Source organism: Mus caroli, unplaced genomic scaffold (genome assembly GCF_978045245.1).
Source record: "Mus caroli unplaced genomic scaffold, Mus_caroli_1 scaffold_2, whole genome shotgun sequence".
NCBI classification, from domain to species: Eukaryota; Metazoa; Chordata; class Mammalia; order Rodentia; family Muridae; genus Mus; species Mus caroli.
This window is the reverse complement of record NW_028227257.1, coordinates 166,694,124-166,711,553: the sequence shown is the minus strand read 5'-3', so window position 1 is coordinate 166,711,553 and position 17,430 is coordinate 166,694,124. Positions and strand designations below refer to the sequence as shown.

The 17,430-nt window shown below is 40.5% G+C and overlaps 1 protein-coding gene across 1 annotated transcript in view; it reads left to right on the top strand.

Moving 5' to 3' along the window:
- Tmem236 (transmembrane protein 236) overlaps positions 1-17,430 on the top strand; it is a 45,792-nt gene that overhangs the window by 27,029 nt on the left and 1,333 nt on the right. The gene's annotated exons all lie outside the window — the stretch shown is intronic.

The window sequence follows — 17,430 nt, the reverse complement described above, 5'->3', positions numbered from 1 at the left end:
CCTGTGGTGTTATCTCTTTAATTCCCAGTCCTGGGCCAAGCACTGCAGGGACCTCAGTAATACAGTGAAGATTTCTTTGCTTGCTTTTTTTTTCCTTTTAATCAACCTTTTAAAATTACATTTTAAAAAATGTGTTCTTCTTCCTGACAGCAGTTTCCCTCCCTCCACTTCTGCTAGTCCCATCCTTGTCCCTCCACCTCCTATCACTCTAACTCAGAGCCTAGGCCAGACACTGCAGAGACCTTGGGAACACAGGTGAAGGTTTCTTTAGGACAAATGCTCACATGTCAAATTTCTCACTCAATGTCCACATAAGATTGTCAGGCTTTTCATATATATTGCCAAAGATTGCAGTTTCTCCAATAGTTCTAATTCAGTTCCTAAGCAGTGGTGTGAGCATGTGCACACACACACACACACACACACACACACACACACACACACACATACACCACATAATATACACACACTCATGTATATCCCTGCCCCCCCCCACACACACACATACAAATGCCTTTTCCCTTTTTAAGACCTCTATTTTACTCTGTCTTTAAATGGGTATATATTGTTTTGTAAAGAGAAAACATTAAAAAATGAAAGGATTCAAAACAGTGCAATAAACAAGTTGTGTGGTTTGCAAGAACACTGTGTGTGCAGACTCTGTGAGTTCCATCAGGATAGGCTGAGTTGGCTCTGAGCAGCAGGAGCTATGGTGAATGTTTTTGTGGGGTTCCTTCTGCCTTTAGATGGCCTTCTGCTTACAGAGCCCTACTTCCCAGAGAGCAGAGTCTATGGAGCTACTTCAGTTATGACACTGGCTGAGAGGAGGCACACTCTACAGTTCTAAATGAGCTTCTGGATTAGTGGTCTTCAAGCATTTAGAGAAAACCTTCCTCCTGTTATCTCCAGACAGAACTTTATATAAAACATCTAAACAAAAGGCCTTATTGTCGTGCTGAAAAAGGGACTAAGACCTTTGATCTAATTAAACCTCATGCACTTCCTTCTCCAAGTCCTCTCCCTCCAAGGTTTGCCCTGAAACTCTCAAAGCTGTTTTGCAAGTTTTCCAAGTGATACACTGACAGGCTTGTCACAGATGGTTTTAAGATGGCAATTTCTGTCCCAGCAAGGTTTGTTGACTGATGGTGTGACATCCATCCAAGCTACTTTTACTTCTGGGACATGCCCACGGGTAACATGAACACTTGAATTCCCTGCAGTCCAAGCTTGCTTAATGGAGAAAGTTTGCTCTCTGTGTCTACCTACAAACCCCTGCAAAACTCAGGCCTCTTCTTTGGTCTCTGCTGACCTCTAACACCTAAGGTGATATTAATTGACTTGACTTGGCAGTTTTTGATTTATACTTCTCTTGTATTTCTGCTTTTCTAATGGCTTAGAGCATATAAAAACCACTTACAGGAATTGAGGAGATAGCCCAGTAGGTAAGAATGCTCGTTGCTTAAGCATGCGGATATGAATTTAAGTTTTCAGGATTCACATAAAAAGCTGCTCATGTGTGTACAAGCCCAGGGCTGGGGCTTGGGGAGTTTCCTCTTGCGTCTCTAACTACAGTGATATACCATGTGAGGCAGGAGGATCTTGGAGGCTTACTGACTGCCAGTCTAGCTCCAGGTTCAGTGAGAAAACTGGCTGGCTGGGAGACTTAGGCAGGGTGTGCAAGATCCTCAGCATCCTCTTCTGTCCTCTGCATGTATGTGTTCAGGAGCATGCATCCACACACGTGTACATATCATATACACGGTGTAAAATTAAAATAAAGCATTTGATGGTGTGCACTAAAGATATTAGAGCCAAGTACAGTCCTAAACTAGACTAATCACGACTCAAACTAAACATGACTAAACTAGACCTTCTGGGTCTGGACTCAGACACATGTAGATTGTTAAGCAGAGATCCTCACTGGATGAACCTTGGTTTGAGTCTTGAATTAAGTGGAATGGTAGTCATTCACAGGTATATATGAGAATCAAATAAGGGGTCTTGTGCTTTATGAAATGCAGGCTGCATCCAAAGATAGTTAATGTGTACTTTGAGCAATAGGACCCTCACATTTGTAGTTTTAAAAGAGATTATGAATTATTTTATTATTTAACATTCTCACACAGGACTAGTGATTTTTAAAGATCCCTAGGTGATTTTCAATTGTGAAAAAAGGAGAGGGAATGGAGAGAAATAAATCAGGGATAACTGTCAAGTTGTGATGCTCACAACTTCATCATGAAGTAGGATGTACACTTAGTGTAGAGAACCATAGAGATGGTTGGAGGGAGAGTGTGCAGACAGGGAAGCTCTGGGACTATATTGGATGGGCAGGGCAGGGATGAAGCAGGCAAAGGACTGGGTAACAGGTGGATGAGCAACTTGCTGGAAACAATGTGGAGAGAATTTCTTCTGCTTCTAGTCAACACTATGTGACTCTGTTCATCAACACTGAGGGATCTGCACATTGGCTATAGAAGAGGTGGAGGGGCAGCATTGATCTAGATTCAGCAGGGAATAAAGAAGGGAGGGAGGGAGACAAGGAAGCATTCCTCTGGGCTATGTCTTTCTGACGGTGTCTTATGAAAACATAACTACTACCTCCTCCTCAACTCTCTCCTTTTACTTCCTTCTCTGCTAAAGAGTGAACCCATGTCGGCGCACATAAAAATCCCAGGCTCTACCACGAAACTAGATCCCCAGCCCCTGTACATAATTACTTAACTGAATGGCAATGGTAATACATGTGGAACTTTTAAGTTATTTGAGCTGAACCAGAAGCCACCTGTTAACATACACATGGGGTCTTGCAAAGCAAACCACCAGGAGAGTCCTTTCAAGCTATATATATACATGTTGCATGCTGTGCTCCCAGCACTTGCGTAGTGAGGCAGGAAGACAGCCAGCATAAGGCCAACCTAGAGTACACACTGAGATGACAAAATACAACACAGCCAAAATGGTGTTTATCAAGCCCCTCCCCTCAAGGTTCAGGGGTCTATGCCAGAGGAAGCAGAAAGATTCTAAGAGCCAGAGAGAGTAGGTGACTCCAAGGAAACAGCTTCTTCTAGACATAATAGGGATAATGCCTATATGAATTCACAGAGACTGTGACAACATGCAGGAGACCTGCACAGGTTCAAAACAGACCAAATCTCAAAACTGAGAAGGGAAGGTGGGTACAAAGCATCACCCCTAACTGAGAAACTATCTGCAATGCTTACCCTCTGCCAAAAGCAAAATGCTTTCTGCAATGGGATGTCATTGGGAATATTAACCATACTTGACGGTAGGCCTCATACCTAGGAGTAACTAGCCAACAATTAACTGACTCCATGTTTGTTTGTTTGTTTGTTTCTGTGAAATCTTTGTTTTGTTGTTAATTTGTCTTATTGTGTTTTTGTTGTTTATTTTTGACTTTCTGTTTTCTTGCGTTTTGTGGGGCATAGGGAAGAAGAGAGGGAGAGAGAGAGAGAATGAAGTTGAGTGGAGAGGAACTAGATAGGGCTGGGGGAGGACAAAGAATATAATCAAAATATAATGTATGAAAACATTAATTAGAAATCATGATAGCATATATGTACTCATTGATCCACATATAGAGAGACATAATGTGCCACCGTAACCCTTTAGCCCTACCCTCCTAATCCATCTGTGTTGGGTAAGGGTTAGAGGGTTAGGGCTGTTAGGGTTAGAGGGTTAGGGTTGTTAGGGTTAGAGGGTTAGAGTTGTTTGTTAGGGTTAGAGGGTTAGGGCTGTTAGGGTTAGAGGGTTAGAGTTGTTAGGGTTAGAGGGTTAGGGCTGTTAGGGTTAGAGGGTTAGGGTTGTTAGGGTTAGAGGGTTAGGGCTGTTAGGGTTAAAGGGTTAGAGTTGTTAGGGTTAGAGGGTTAGGGTTGTTAGGGTTAGGGTTGGACTTAGGGTGTTAGGGTTAGCATTCTTAGGGTTAGGTTTAGGGTTTGGGGGTTAAGAGTGGAAAATCCAGAGGGAAATGAGAGAGAGAGAGAGAGAGAGAGAGAGAGAGAGAGAGAGAGAGAGAGAGAGAGAGAGAGAGAGAGAGATATCACAACACACTGTATACATCATGTATGTACTTCCAAACAAGTAAAAAGGGGACATGGGATTTTTCTGAATAAAATGGCATTTTGAGTTCCTCTTTGTTTCTTTTTAAGGAACAGCTTATTAAACAATATGGGCACATACAGTGCAAGCTAGGTTTCCATGATGTGTGGTTTGGCAAGGTGCTGGGGCTCTGTCTGAGGAACACTGTGTCCAGGGCTGTTCCAAGAACATGTCTGTTCCCTTCCTTTCTTTTCCTTTGCTACGGAGAAGGAAGTTTCAGAAAGCTGTATAGTTCTATGACCTTTTTTCCCTTTTCTGAAGAAATAAGTGTTCATTTCCCAGACTGTGGGGGAGAGGAGAGTCACATTTCTGAATTTATCCCTTCTAATGAAATACCAGCTGTCAGAATTACATCACAGAGACAGGTCCCAGAATGGTCTTGGCATGATCCTTGTGCCAGCAGACACAGGGCATCACCACTAAATAGCCTTGGCTCAGGTTCCATTTTATGAGGTCAGGTATGTGTGTGTGTGTGTGTGTGTGTGTGTGTGTGTGTGTGTCTGGGTGTGTCTGGGTGCACATGCATGTGTCTGCACATGTATCTGGAGGCCAATATTTCTGTTGTTCCTCAGGAACTGTCCACCTTGGGTTTTTTTTTTTGTTTGTTTTTGTTTTGTTTTGTTTTTTTTTTGAGACAGGATCACTTACTAGATTTGAGGCTCACTTACTGGGCCAGGCTTGCTTGTCAGGAAGTCCCAGGGATCTGCCGGCCTCTGCCTCCCAAGTACAGAGATTACAAATATACAACAATCCCTCCCCAGATGGTTATGTTTGTTGGGGGTCAAATTCAGGTCCTAATGCCTGCAAAGCAAGTGCTGTACCAATTGCAGCATCTCCACAGTCTCCGCTTAGATGCTTTCAAAAATGCATTACAAAGAGGTCACTTTTCTCCTCCATGGGAAAAAAAAAGGCATGAACTAATTTAGTATGCAAGACAAGAATACTGAAAGTTATAAGATGTTTTGGGAATAAATGTTAAGATTTCCAGAGAGTCTGATAAGAATAAAGACATATAAAGAACTCAATATGCATTTCTTTACAATAAAGACCAAACTCCATTTTTCATAGATATATTAGCCAAGACAAGTTTGTAATCACAGGTCTGGATTATTGAGTTTTCATGTCTATATGTTCTTACCTTAGACAAGAGGGGACTGTTTACACATGTGCACGTGTTTGTCCTCATTCTGTGTTTACGTTGTGTGCAGTTGATGATGGGATCCTATCTATGGGAACAGTGCCTTTCTTAAGCTCCCACAAAGGCCTCTATTTTGCAGGGTGTGCATGGGTTGGTTACTGGAATGTGAGGAAAGCCTGCTTGCTATGAACTTACACAGTGTTCTCTAAATAACAAATACATCAGCACTTTTATTCCATAGCCCCATGACCCTCGATGCTTCTCCTGTCAGGGAGGCCTCTGAAATCCTTTGAATGACAGCTGCTGGGGGTGGAACCTTTCTTTCTGCCCAGGTCCTATGCAAATGTTGAACTAGGCTGTCATTCTTCTCTGGACCCATGACCATGCCACATCTTCTATTACCACAGAGTTACATAGGTTCTCAGGCCACAGTGCCATCTTTTCCAGATGTCCTCAAGGGCATTTGAAGGGACTCAGTCTTACAGTCTATGTAAAGACAGGGCTAGGTGGCAATCTGAGTGGTTGTGCAGGACTCAAAAGTACTTCTTTCTATAGAGCCAGAGACATTGTTTTGGGACCATACTTTCATGCTTTGGGTTACGACCTGACTGTAAGTTCTTTATTTCCCAGGATGCTCATTGCTCCTTCATGGTAACAGACTCCAGGACAGATATTCCTCCCATCCTTTATTTAGCATGTGTATTTCATAGTAAGGTAGCTGGGTATTTACTGCAGGGGTGTAAGAGTAAGATGAGACTAAGGCTTCACTCATGGAGCAACATGATGTTAAGATGCACCACCGAGGATGTATAAATACAGCTGAGATGGGTGCTCTGAAGGCCGTGGATAAGCTCACTTTCCTGTGTGTCTCCATTTGTCACCCAGCTTCAGCTCAACACCAACATTTCTAAATCTAGTCTCTATCTGGACACTTGAAGCCCCCAATTATTTGTAACAATACAGAAAATACTGAAAGTGTTTCACCTTCCAAGTTTAGAATTACTTGAGCCTAAATATTTGGCATGTTTTATCATTTTATATACAGAACATGTCTAGAAGTGTAGATGCTATAAATGTATACTATTGTAATTGTTTTCTATTTACACACATAGTAAGGCATCCCTATTTCCAACCTTGTTTTGACTGTAGGGGAAGGTCAGAACTGCCTGCACCAGAAGCTGGGAGGTGGGGGGGCAGGAAGTTCTAACCAGTAAGCTTTCTCAAAAATCAAAAACGGAATTCCTTTAAACACTGAAGCACAAGGTTTAACAGTTCTGGTTGAGTGTTAGATAAATCTGTGGAGTAACAGTAGCAGAGAAAACAGCCTCTAAACCTCCAGCCTTCCAGTTGGATTCTCAGATAAGAGTTCCTTTAACAGCTTCCACTGCTTAAAGCCCAGAGATGACATATGCTTCTCTTAGCAGATTCATGCGATGCTTAACAGGGAACTGAAACTGGATATGAGGGTTTCTGAATTTTCTGAATAATCATGCATAGCCTTTTGAATGGAAGTTAGCACAGCTATTTCACAGCTAGGAAGTGCTCAAGAGCCCTTCCCGAAATGACGATGGGCTGATTCATTGTCTTGAGTTGCTCCTGTTTTTCTTTCTCACCATGTCTCTTATGTCTTTTTTTTCCTCCTCGTTCCCCTCATCATTTTGGCAGAAATTGCATATGTTTTGGGGAGCAATTAATATTATGATGATCAGTGTTTAATGAGCTGCTCTCCAGTGTAGAACTCTGAGTGAGAAAGCTGACTTCTAGGCGTGTGTGTGTGTGTGTGCGCGCTCTCACTCACTTGTGTGTGTGTGTGTGTGTACGTGTTCATAGGTGTGTGTGTGCAAGTGTATGAAGGTGCATAGGCACACGTATGTGTACATGTAAAGGTCAGAAACTAATGGCAGGATGGCTAGCTCAGTACTTAGTCATCTGTCTTGGTTTTTGAGACAGGGGTCTCTCACTAAACCTAGAGCTTGCCAGTTTGCCTGGACTGGCTGGCCAGTGACCTCTCAAGATTTTCCTGCCTGCCTCTCCAGCACTATGATTATGTGCTTGGGGGTCTAAACTCAGGCCCTCTTGCCTGAATTGCAAACGCTTTGGCTAAGAGCCATCTCCAAGCCCCTGGTTCATTGGCACTTGCTAACGTATGTGGTGTAAACACTACTATAAAGAGCAGTTCACACAGCCAGAGTGAATCCCTGACTAGTGCTCCCAGAATTGGGAAGAGGTGCTCACTGTGAGCTCATGCTTGAGGGTATAAGCTCTCTCTACTCCAGATAGTAGTACTCCCAGGGCAGCTTTCTTCTTTGTGTTGAGGATGGGAAAATATGAGGAATTGTTTCATGATCTTAAAACAGTAGTGCAATCCTACTCTCAAACTTGTGGACTTTCCCCATGGGCACTAAGCCACCCGTGACCAAACCATAACAAGCCTCAGTTATTCTTACTGTTTGCTTTACTTTCTTGATTTTCTCTTCTTCTCTAATTCTAATTTAATTTAATTAAAGTTATGCCTGGTAGGAGCTACAGCTCATCATTTGTTAGTTTGGATTGTTGTTTGTCTTTCCCATCTCCAAGGGGTCTAGAGTGTCAACATCACTATTTCCACCATTTGCCTAGGCACACTGTCTGATTTTCTTCTTGTCCTCTCCAAATGGCATGCAAGTGGCTGCAAATGGCATCCTGGCACATGTTTTGTGACTACCTGTTTTTTAAAAAATGAAATATTAAAACAACAGCTAATTTTCTGTACTTCTCCACAATGTTCTGTCTGAATCATTAGCAATTAGTTTTCTTAAAAATGTGCTACTCTCAGAGAAAATAGTTCAGAGATTGATGGCTAAGACCAATTTTACTTCCCCCCAACCCCCAGTAATTCCTTGTGTCCAGAGAATTGAAATCACGTTGTGTCACTATGTCTCTGTTGACTTCACTTTCCTCTTGGTCCCAGAGCCTTCTATTCTTCAAGTGTGTCTTTCTCTTGTTCACATCTTTTAAAAATATTTCCTACTACTGAGCTTAGAATAACATCTGAAATATTTATCTTGACCACAAAGGTCTTCTTCAATCTGTTTCTACTACAGACAGTGTTGTAATAGTGTTTAGGGGTTTGGGATTCAAGCTCTGTGAATTCTGTAACCTTGGAAATAACTTTTAATCTCTCTGTCCCTCAGTTTGTTCATCTTTTTAAGGGGGAAACAAGGGGTGTTCATGTGGCTAGGGTTTTGTGAATGACTTTCTAAGTGTGAAGAGCTTAGAATTGTGCCCGAGGCATAGAACAGTAAATGTTAACTCTTGCTCCTTTCCCCCTTCTGTTTCCTGAGTCTTTCAGCATCGTTTTCAATTCCTGATGACGGAAGGATATTGACGTATGCCATTTCCGGTCAAGTTCCCTTTTCGTCTGTCATTTCTCAGATGAGCTCTTCTTGAGCCCCTGTGGTTATTTGGAGACCCCATGGTTGTGCCTCATCACAGAATTTACAGTAGTCCCATCTCCCCCACCATCCATGGTTTCTGCACCTACAGATTCACCAACCTTACATCAAAAGTGATTGAAATGTTTGGGAGGATGGCTCAGTGTGTGATGTGTTTGCTGTGCAGGCATGAGGTCCCCAGAATACATATAAAAAATCCAGGTGGTTGCAATCCCAGAGCTGCAGAAGTGAAGAGAAGAGTGTAGGGTTTGCTGGCCATCCTATCTAGCTGAATCTGCTAGCTCCAGGATCCATGAAGCTTTCTGCCTAAAAAGATGAGGTAGAGAATAAGTGAGGGGGACATCCAAGGTCAGATGGCCTTCACACACATGGGCATGCCAGTGTACACACATAGGAACACATACCAAAAAGTATATGCTTGAGAGACATTATATCCACACTGACTATGAGTTGACTTCTTTCTATCATCATAGAATATTCTTGTTGTATGTTATTTATAAGCAGCATAGTGAAAATTTAAAGTCCACAGGAGGATATGCATAGCTTATCTGTAAATGTTGCATTCTTTTTTTTTATCATGAACTAGAGCATCCTTGGATTTAGCATCCTATGAGCATCCTGGGAATGAATCCCATGGGAACACCATACATTCCTTTCAAGTCCCATCACCATCTATTATTTTATTCTTTTTGCTCTGACTGTGGGAGGCTCAGAGACTTAACAGTCAGGTCTATCTCCATCCTATTTGCTTCATAACTTTCTAAAGTCTAGCTGAGGCCAGATGCAGTGATTCTGTTTATTCAGTTGCCTTCTTACTTTTTGAGACAAAATCTTGCTCTGTAGCCTTTGCCATCTAGATTGTCCTTGAATTCATGGTGATTCTACCTCAGTTCCCCAAGTGCTGGGATTGTAAGTGTGTACACCATGCTCAGCTTTTATGTGGTATCCTAATATTTGTTTTATCAGAAGAGCCAATGAGAACTCTAATTTGTGACTTTTGGTATCAGCTTCCTCCCTGGATCTCCAAGTTTCTTCCCTTCCAGTCTCCCCATGGCCTTTCTTCATTCTACTTATATAATTTATGGCCTTCTTCTCTTTGCAAAAGAAACATACATCACCTAAAAATGCCTTACCACTGATTTGCTCTTGTGTGTCATATGCTCTCTTTGAGAGCTATCAAGACATCAGGGGAGTAAGTGAGAGGTGGAAAAAAATCAATACAAATATATGGTGTGGTGAAGTAGAACAGGCAAAGATTACCTTCTGAAACTCTACCTGTTGCCAAAATAATGTCTTTTAATTGTTCATTTGATAAAGATAGAAGCTGTTTCAGCTATGGGCACACATGCACTATAGTTTTCATTGCATTCAGAGAAACCTGAGTCTCTAAGCTCACATCTTTTGTTCATTTTGCTGATATCTATCTATATCTACATCTATCTATCTATCTATCTATCTATCTATCTATCTATCTATCTATCTATCTATCTACCTATCTATCCAAATAGAACCAATAACTAACAGCAATAAGAAGACTGTAGGAGAAAATTTAAGCAGTGTCAACTTGAAAAGGATGATAGTTCTGGGGTCATCTGTTGAACCTGCAGCATTTCTGTTCTTGGAAGACCATTGCTGGTCTACTCCAATGACCTACATGTTTCTTGGCTTGTTCAGCACACTTTTGCCCCACTGAGAAGGGGAGATCCCTGCTTCATAGTTCTAGCTCATCACACTGGAAGTCAGAATGATACCACCACATCTAAACTCATCCTCATTGAGCTGAAGTGACACATAGTGTTCCTAGACCCAACTTTACTAAATATACACTGACTCAGTATATTTTCAAAACCAAACCCTAGCTAAGTACTTGGTGCTCTGACCCACAGCTCTCCTTAGATATTATAGCTCCCAGAAGTGTGTCACTTCTTATAGTGTCATTTCCTGGCCTTAAAACAAAGCTGAGTTTGCAGTCATTTGTCAAGCTGGTATTGTGTGTGGTATTCTTTAGGTTGGCAAAATTATTTTAGCTTTTTCCTTTATTCTTTTTTGTTGATGTGTGTCACTTGTATTCATACACACCTTCTGGCCTTCTCTGTCTCCCCTTCTCCTCTCTTGCTGGTCTCCTACATTCTCTCTGAGAGGGTCCCCTCTGCTTTCTTGTAATTTATACATATACATATGCATACTCTCTCTCTCTTCTTTCCACTTCTCTTTCTTTTTTTTAAAATTTATTTATTTTTATTAGATATTTTCTTTATATACATTTCAAATGCTATCCCGAAAGTTCCCTATACCCTCCCTCTGCCCTGCTCCCCTACCCACCCACTCCCAATTCTTGGTCCTGGCATTCCCCTGCATATAAAGTTTGCAATACCACTCTTTCTATTTTCAACAGTCAAGGTTTGTTTTTCATACAAATAACTTTGTCTACTAAGTGAAGAAAAGGAGAATTCTCTATGCCATGACATACTCGAAGAATTATTTTTTCTTGAATTCTTTCATGTGTCTAAGTGCATGAGCACATGTGTTGTGTGAAAAAAAAAAACCTTTCTGGGGGGAGACACAATACACATATCTAGTCAGCCCATGTAATGACCAAAGTACTGATACCAAGAAAGTTCAACTTGGTGAATCAGATAGTTTAACTGGGCTCACTTAGAGGAGTATGGGTGAGGAGTTAATTACAGGAGCAAAGACAGCTGGGCATGGGGGACAGCTCACAGTACTGGGAGCCTGGAGTATGCTGCACAGCCTGAAGGCAGCTCATCAGGATGGGGTAGGTCTTTTTATGTTTTTTTTTCAGGAGTTTAGATGCTCTGAACATCTTCCAAGAAGGTTTTCTGGCTTTTGCTTCTTCCTGGTAGCGGTCTGGCCTCTGAGTCTTCCTTGCAGCTTGTCTTAATCTTGTTTTTGGCTCAGTTTCCTTAGTCTGAGAGGGACCCTCAGCTTTTATTGCTTACTCTGGCAGGGAGGAGCCTAGTGAATTTGGTCAGTTCTAAGAACTTCCTGAAGCCATTTTGAGTTCTTTACTGTCCTGCTTAAAGAGCTTTCCTACAGGATCGACTCTTTCAATCTCAGAGGACATTGTTACACAATGGTATGCACATGTAGAAGTCAGATGTCAACATTGACAACCTTGAGTGTCATTTCTCAGCAGCCGTCCACTTTATTTTTGAAACAAGATTCCTCACTAGGCTGGACATTGATCATTATGCTACCCTTCCTGGCAAATGAGCCCTTAGGATCTGCCTGTATCTACCTGTTCATATCCACAGTTCTTTTAAAGTGTGCATTCTGGGGTCAAACCAAATGCATGGTTTTACAGCAAGCATTTTGCCAACTGCGCTATCTTCCAGCACTCTACTGAATTCTTTAAGAGTTAAGTGAAATGTAGAAGTGAGCATCTCAGCTTAAAAAGGGATCTTTATGGTTAAAGCAATAATTACTTATAGAGTGTCATATTCTTTTAGTATTGTTTGCGAAATGATAACCATTCAGACTATTGTGGCTTCTATTGTGAGAAAAGAGGGATTACAATATTCCAGGGATTACAAATCCTGGAATATTCTTATAGATCCCTAGCACCCAAGTAGAAAGTCAGACACCTAGGTGTCCAGGTAGGTGTGGGGAAGGGTATGAAGAAGAAGAGATCTGACACTCATTACTAGGAACCATATCAAATCAATGGGCTCCAGGTTCAGTGAAAGAGCTTTATTTCCAAGAGAAGAGCACAGCAATGGTTATCCACTGCCAAATAGTCATCACTTAAAACGTATACATACAAGTAACATTACACAGGCTGAGTAGCTAGTATTTATGTACTTAGGAGTACACACAGACACACACACACACACATACACACACATGTATCAATTTAATTAAAACAATCTGGGATCATGAGTTTGAAAGAGAGCAAGGAGGGAGATATGGAAGGATTTAAGAAGGAAAATGAAAAGTGGGATGATATAACTACATTATAACATATGGAATAAAAGAAATTTTAAAATTCCATATTATCTGTGTTAAAAACAAAACAAAACAAAACAACAACAACATGAAACAAAGTGAGAGGCACTGATCTATGAGCGTAGACAATGTTACAAGAAGACATCTTAATGTTACTTTCATTTCCCCCAGAATAGTAGTATTTGGTTTTACTCTAGGTCCTTGGGTTATCTAGTCCCTGGTTTTTGGTCATCAAAAAAGCTGCTCAGCAATGATCAAAGAAACTTCATTCTGCAGCAGATGGGGACAAATGCAGAGACCCAAAGCCAGGTATTATGCAGAGAGTGAGAGACCTTGGAACACTCATCCTTTAATGGGATGTTTCTTTCAAATCCTTCCCCTCAGGGCTCAGGGAACCCTCTGACCAATGAGGCTGAAGGAGTGTGTAACAGCCAGAGGGGAGGAAGGCCACCAAGAAAACAAGACCCTCTAAATTAACATTCCCAAAGCTCACAGGGACTCACCGAGAGTTAGCAAGCACAGAGCCTGCACAGGTCCGCACCAGGTCCTTCGGGGATATACAATGGCTTACAATTTTAGTGTTTGTGTGAATCATTGGATCTCTGATTCTCTTGTCTTCTCTTGTATTGCCATCCAGCAACTATGCCAGTTCTCTAAGGAAGGCAGCCATGGGTGTCAGTGGTTTGCAGGGACAAAACTTGGTTTTCCTAGAGCAAAAGTTGCTTACTATTGGTAATATTCACCTTTCTTTCTTTTTTCATTTCTCATTAACCTTTTATTTTTTAACTTAGTTTTACAATAAACAGAAAAGCTGATCATTAAAAAAATACGATAGCTGTCGATTTCTAAAATGAGGTTCATGTTTTAATGCATTACCACTATGTCCTGTAATTACATCCTTTAGATACAGGAAATGTGTGCAAAGTGCTTTCACACTATAAAGTAATTCTGACATATAAGATACAAATGGTTGCCCTTAGGAGTTAGTTACACTTGACTACTTGCAATGAATCACACTGGTTATATCTTTGATTTGCATTCGATTTATATAAGAAAAAAAAAAACATCACTTTATCATACCAACTTCTTTTGTAATTTAAAACAAAAAACCTCCCAGGTCTAAAGTTTTCTATAATAATTCAGTTATTTGCTTTTTTTCCCCTTCCTTTTAAAAAGTAGAAGATAGATTTGAGGTTTTTTAAATCATGAGCAAAAGCCAGTAGATCATTTTAGGCATATCAACCAAGTTGTGATACACAATTTTAGAATAAAGTTACAGTTTTGAAAAATTTGTAAAGTCTAGGACAAGGAAATTATGTTCTCATACTTTTTTACCCCAAAGAACAACCCTATATTCTGAAGATGAGTTCTTTTCCTTTTACTCAAAATATTCAACACATAATGCTAACGCCCCCAATATCATACAAATCAAGAACAAATTAAAATGTTTTAATCTCTAAAGCTGGCCATGGTGGTACATGCCTGTGGTCCCAGAAACTGAAAAGAAGTAGAGACAGAATATTCATTCACCTTTTTTATTCTTTTATATTTCCTGGTGAAAAGCTCCTGACTTGTGGTGATTAACAGCTGTTGCTCAGCAGCAGGGGCAGCAGGGGCAGCAGGGGCAGCAGGGGCAGCAGGGGCAGCAGGGGCAGAGGTAAAGGAATGGAATTAGCTTACCCTTTATTCTTTTACTCTCAAGCTCTTCACTGATCAGGCAAGAGCTCCAGAGTTCACTAATGCATGCTTGCATGCCACAGAGCTAAAACCACTCACTCTGGATGAAACAGACAAAAAAGCTCCATTCATTTTATAAACATACATACATGCATACATACATACACACACATCATACACATACACACCATACACATATCATAGAGCAAGTTCCACCCAACCTTTATGCAACCATACAGAAAAAAATACATTCTGGAGAAAGCTGAAGAAAGCCACACCATCATTTACTTTTGGCTCTTATGTCTTATAGTCTCTCAGGATAACTGGTCACATGATTTTCCAAGCATCTTTACATGTTATAAGTTCATAGCAAGTTAAAGACAATAGTTCATGTAATACAGGCATGCATAAAGTTCATGTCAGAAAGAACTGCAGCAGAAATGTTTGCATGTCTTTCCAACTAAGACTAGTACCTGACTAAACATTCATTATCTGTTACTACCTCCATAATTTCACTATAAGTTTAAAACAATAATTCTTATTACATAAATTATTTTTAATATGGTTTTGTCAAGAGACAAATCATCTGCCTTGTGTCTCATTAGTTTTGAAGTTTTGTATAGATAAACTAGTGAATATTTTATTTTTTTGTCCTTGAGACTACAGTAAATTGTTCATTCTCTGTTTATGATCTTTAGTTACCAGATAATGGTATCACAGCTAACCTAGAAGGGGTATTTTTCCTGATTGTAAAGTTGCTCCAAGCCTGCATTCTTATCCTAGTGCCATCAGCCCATGACATGTGAAGGTTTTCAGAGTCCTATTTGTAGCTTTTAGAGGGATAGAAATTACATGTATAAATTTAGGAATTTTATAAAATCATTATTAGGAATTATGGAATCATCAATTTGTCTACATAGCATTACAACATGATTGTGCATCTTTATGTTAATCTGCAAAAATTATGCCCAATAGGTAGGATTGATGCCCAGGAATCCTTAGGCTATATAATAGTGACAGGAAAGGCATATCAGTAACAAGAAGCAATCCTGGGATGAAGTCTCTTGGGACCTTGCCTCAGAGTTCAGCCATGCAAAATGGTGAGCCATCTCCAGAAAAGTCACTTGCATGTCTTTAACCTTTCCTAGATGGTTAATGACACTCTTGGGTTCCTTTTCTTCTGTTTGTCTTGTTCAATTCCAATGTATTAGCTTAGTTTTTATCATGTGATATTATATTACATTTAGTACATTAATCATTATCCCCTAGAAGCCTGTTTCTTTTCTAAAGAGAGTCAGAAAGGGAATGGATCTGGATGGTAGGGGAGGTGGGATAAACCATGAGGAATAGACAGGAGGACTGTAATAAAAAAATCTACATTTAATAAAAGAAAAAGGAATAATCACATCCTGTTAAAAACGAATGAATGATTGAATAAAAGAAAGGAAGGGAGAAAGAAAGAAAGAGAGAAAGAGAGAGAGAGAGAAAGAAAGAAAGAAAGAAAGAAAGAAAGAAAGGAAGGAAGGAAGGAAGGAAGGAAGGAAGGAAGGAAGGAAGGAAGGAAGGAAGGAAGGAAGGGAGGAAGAATACAACAATTGAGGAAAGCCCCAGAAGCCAACCTCTGGCATACACACACACACACACACACACGCACACACACACACACACACACAAACACAAACACACCACATCTTTTGCATCCCCCAATGCAAAAACAAAAGACAAATACAAATTTAGATAATCTTTATAGCTTATAAAAACTTAGTTCAATCTTAACATTTTTAAAGTTTACTATATGAAAAACGACTAAGGTTTAATGTATACTTAATAAATAGTCTTATCTCAGGAACTAAGCTTAGTCATGAAGCATAATTTATTGCACAATGTTTTTACTTTCAGTCCAGCTAGTTTTTATTGACATTATCTCTTTGACTTTCGGATCTTCCCACCAAACACTCCCTTTACCTTTGGTCTGTCTGAGTAGCAGGACTTCTTAGAATATTTTCTCAATAAACTTTGTGAGCCCGATTCAATTTTAGCAACAAAAAGTGGTGTTTGTGTGGATAAGTGTTTGACAAATGATGTGCTACAGGGGCTTGGGAGAGGGCTCAGTCTGTACAGTGATTGCAAACAAGCATGATGACCTGAGTCCAATCCCCAGAACCCACAACTTAAGAGCACTGTCTACTCTTTCAGAGGACTGGGATTTGACTCTTAGCACTCATATCGTGTATAACAACCACCCATGATTCTAGTTCCAAGGTATCCAATGCCCTCTCTGGCCTCTTAGGACCAGATACACATGTGAAAGAGCTATACATGTAGGCAAAATGCTCATACAAATAAAAATTAAGAAATGAAGATACAAATATTGAAGATTGTGGTAGGAACTTATAAGCTTAACAATGTGTGTGTGTGTGTGTGTGTGTGTGTGTGTGTGTGATGGGGGGAGACCGGTAGATTTCTGGGTGTTTTTGGCTAGCCACTTTATCCTTGTTATTAACCCTGGTTCCAAGCGAGAGACCCAGTATGGACAAACAAGGAGAACATCAGCCAAGGAACAACAGCCAAAGTGGACCTCTGTTGATCAACATACAAGCTCACGACCCAGATATGATGAGCTCAGCGGACCTCTCCTGCTGTCTGCTTCTCCTCTGGGAGAAGGACTCCCGGGAAAGGACTGCCTACCTATTTTCATGAAGATTCTCTGTGGCTCAAACAGATTTTCCCTCTTAGCACTGAACTCCCATGCTAGGAAACTAGTGTATAGTCAGTCCTGTGAACTATTTCATCTTACTGAATGACAAGCTGGTAAACTGGTTGATTCACCTGGTTTTGATACTCATGCATTTTATAATTAGCACACATTATCTTGCTTCTACACTGACAACAATAGCTGTAACATTACAAGTTTGTCAGCTGGAGCCAAGCCATTCAGGCTGAGGCATCAGGCCTTGCCATCGAGCCTGAATTGGACTTTGTGAGTTCCCGTGTCTTTAAAACTGGAAATGGACTGAGAATCATTTCTTCATTGTTTCCCCAAGGATTCAATAAGTAGTCAATAATGCCGTTTTGTTGTTGTTGTTGTTGTTGTTG